General features: G+C 51.2%; 1 pseudogene; it reads right to left on the reverse strand.

The window, feature by feature from the left end:
• Positions 1 to 1823: 1823 nt before the first annotated feature.
• LOC101644958 lies at positions 1824 to 3583 on the reverse strand (annotated as a pseudogene).
• Positions 3584 to 3858: the final 275 nt, after the last annotated feature.

The following is a 3858-nucleotide window of genomic DNA, read 5'->3' on the forward strand; positions in this document are numbered from 1 at the left end:
CCAGGGAGGTGGTTATGTGTAGATCCTTGCTATCCTTTCCCCCTTTCTGCCTCATCTTCCCCTTACCCTCCTGGTATCACTACTCTCATTATTGGTCCTGAGGGTTTGCTCTGTCCTGGATTCCCTGTATTTCCAGTTCTTATCTGTACCAGTGTACATCCTCTGGTCTAGCCGGATTTGTATGGTAGAATTGAGATCATGATAGTGGTGGGGAGGAAGCATTAAAGAATTAGAGGAAAGTTGTATGTTTCATCGTTGCTGTACTGTACCCTGGCTGGCTCGTCTCCTCTCTGCAACCCTTCTGTAAGGGGGTGTCCAGTTGCCTACAGATGGGCTTTGGGTCTCCACTCCGCACTCCCCCGCATTGACAATGATATGATTTTTTGTTCTTTGATGCCAGGTACCTGATCCCATCAACACCTCGTAGTCACACAGGCTAGTGTGCTTCTTCCATGTGGGCTTTGTTGCTTCTGAGCTAGATGGCCACTTGTTTATCTTCAAGCCTTTAAGACCCCAGGCACTTTATCTTTTGATAGCTAGGCACCATCAGCTTTCTTCACCACATTTGCTTATGCGCCCACTTTGTCTTAAGCGATCATGCCATAAAGGTGTGCATCACGGGATGCCAGTTTAATAGAACAAAGTGCTGTTGCATTGAGGAAGTACTTGACTGGAGGCCCAATGTCCATCTGCAACCTTAATATTAAATCTATAAATATATTCACATAGATCTATTTCCCCATCATCATATATAAAAATATTTACATATGTACATGACTGTATTTAGACCTCTATAAATTCCCTTTGTCTCCTAGTTCTTTCTTCTATTTCCTTTTATTTTTCTCTTGTCCCACTATCATGCTCAGCCTTCCTTTGGGTTTCAGTAATTCCTCTCAGTTATATTGCCCGTGATCAAGCCCTACCAGTCCTCCCACACCCTCCTTGCCATTAATTTTGGATCACTTGTTGTTCCCTGGGTTTGTTAACATCCACTCCCTTTCCCCTGCCTCACCCACTCCCATGTCCCGCCTGGAACCATCGGTCCTGTTTTTTCTCCTCCAGATTGTTTATCCTGGCTATCTTATCTAGATAAACCTGCAGAGATAATAATATGCACACAAAAAACAAGACAGAGTGATACAAAGCAACAAAACAGAACAACAACAAAACCAATGATTAAAAAGAAAAAAAGAAAAACCTGTAAATAGTTCAAGGTCATCTTCAGACTCTCTTGGCTGCACATCAGTGTGCAGGGGAAACTGGGAGATCAAAAACTGGTGGGTGCAGAGTCTAATGTGATCCTCTTAGAATAGTCGATAGTGGTAGCTGGGCACCATCTAGTTCTTCTAAGCTCAGGGGTGTGGAGACTGGTGTTGGCATGGCCCATTCATTCGTTGGACCAATTGTTTCCATGGATCTTCAATTTTCATCACTCCTCTTTGGTCTGGATGGGGAGAGAACCTAGATGGCTACCCAGGAGCTTTTAAGACCCCAGTTGCCACTCACCAAAGTAGGATGTAGAGCATTGTCTTTGTGAGTTGTGTCAGGGCAGAGCCTGCAGGTGGAAAGCTTGGATGACTTTCTTCCGTCCCAAGAGTGATTTTCAGAAAATGAAAAAGGACCCCAGGGGCAGGCAGGGGTGCCCCTCCCGCCAATACACACTAACTTTCAAGACTTTATATATAGCTTTGTGCCCAAGGGGGAGGAAAGGGACACCGGGCAGCATCCTGGAGGCGGGGCCCTAGGCAGCCCCCAGGCCACCGGGTAACTAGCTGGGCCATCCTTGTGTCCATGGGGCTCCATGTCCCCAGCCCCACCCGCCCTCAGTTGTGGCCCGACTCCTCCTCAGCCTCACAGAGCCACTTGAAGAAGGCTGTGACAGATTTAAGGGCCACGCCCTTGCCCTGCTGCTCAGCAGGGTCCTTGCTACTCTCCCAGCTGTAGAAAGCTTCCTCCTTCACCACGGTCCTCATGGTAAAGCGTGTCAAAGAACATCGGAAGCAAGTTGTCAGGCTGTTCTAAGGCCACTACAAGGGCTTGGAGGGCAGAATGCGCCCGTAGCTCCTTCTGCTCATTAACCAAGTATTTCTGGAGCAGTTTCGCTTGCGCTTTCAGCACCGAAGCATCCACTCGGAGGGGGATCTCAGAGATAATTGCGGAATAGCAGACACTTGTCATGAGGGCTCGAACAGAGTATGTTGGATGCTACCTGCTGCTCACTCAGATTGGCCTCTATCCAGCCACACACCCGCTCATCACTGCTGCCTTCCTTCAGCAGCTTCTCCAGCTGCCTGCTCAGCTCCTCAGAGGGCAGGGCCTTCTGGCCAGGGGCCTCGGCCTCTTCTCCCACCGTGTACTCCACCTTCTGTAACCAGAGATGCCCAGGCGAGAGAGCCAAGAGCTGAGAGAGCTACGGGGAGGGAAAGGAAGACACCCGACCCAGAGGGCAAGCCCCAAACCTATTCCACGGCAAATGCCCCGACATCCTGGCCTTCAGCGAGAAATCCCTTCCAGCTGAGCCCAGCCTCTCGCCACAGCGCCCCCACTGGGACCCCTGCTTTTGCACAGGAGCCCCAGGATCTCCACCACCAGAGAGGCAGCTTTGCCCAGGGGCCTCAGCGGCTTTGTGATCTTCCTGAACAGCTCCCCCATGGACACCCCACCTTCCGGCACAACAGGTGCTATCAGCTCAGCCAGGTAGAGCCACACGTGGGGGAGGTAGATCTCCGTGTCCCCCACTACTTCCAAGGTCTCCGAGAGCCCTCGGTAGTACTGAGCAGGGGAGAGGTGCCCAGCGCAGAGCAGTTGGTGCCACAGCTGGCCCATCTGCTCCCTGGCACCAGCGCTGGGTAGAGTCGACGCCATGCCACACGAAGATGATGAGCAGGGAGGGAGAGGCCAGCTCCTGCACACACTGTACGGCCTCCTTCATGTCACTGAGATGGAGGTACTCCTCGAGGATGGCCTTGGACTTCTTCTCCAGTTCCGCCCCAGAGAGCTCAGTCCCGTGAGGCTGGCTGCCTCACGCAGCCCCTCAGGCTGGGTTGGCCGCGCTCTACTCCGCTCCTCCACTTCCTTGCTGAAGCTCCGCTTGGTGGCAGGGGCCTGTGTCAAGGCCATCTCCGCGGGCACCTCCCCGTTCACTCCACTCTAGGCGGTCTCCTTGGTCCCCAGCCTTCTCGCCTCGTTCCCGGCTCAGACTACTCCTCTGTACCACGCGCCTGTTGTCTGTGCTTTCGGTGGGTACCGCTTGTTGAAGGGGGATGCCTTCTTGATATAAAATGACTCCTTCAAATAAAGTTTCTTCTTCCACATGTGAATATTGCTCTAGGCAACTCAGCCAAACACAACAGTCCTATGGATCTTGGCTGAATGCAGAAAATACCAGAAAGCTGTTTACTCGTGCTCAGTTGCAAAGGCATTCAACTGTGTGCGTCATAACAAGCTATGGATAGCCTTGAGAAGAATGCGTACTCCAGAAATCTCCATTGCGCTCATGCAGAACGTGTACATGGATCAATAGGCAGTTGTGCGACTGAAACAAGGGAAACCGGTATGGTTTCAAATCAGAAAAGATGGGCATCGGGGTTATATCCTCTCAGCAGACTTACGCAATCCATATGCTGAGCAATTACTCAGATAAACTGGGCTATATGACAAAGAATGGGGCATTAACAACCTGTCATGTGCAAGTGACACAACTTTGCTTGCCCAAAGTGAAGAGGACTTGACGGACGCGCTGGTGAAGATGGAAGACGACAGCTATCAGTGCAGATTACAGCTCAAAGTAAAGAAAACCAAACGCCTGGCATCTGGGCCAATCGACAACATCAGGATAAGCCGAGAAGTGACAGAAGT

The sequence above is a fragment of the Echinops telfairi genome, unplaced genomic scaffold (assembly GCF_000313985.2).
Source record: "Echinops telfairi isolate 266 unplaced genomic scaffold, ASM31398v2 ScPeMD7_7472;HRSCAF=8510, whole genome shotgun sequence".
In the NCBI taxonomy this organism is placed as follows: domain Eukaryota; kingdom Metazoa; phylum Chordata; class Mammalia; order Afrosoricida; family Tenrecidae; genus Echinops; species Echinops telfairi.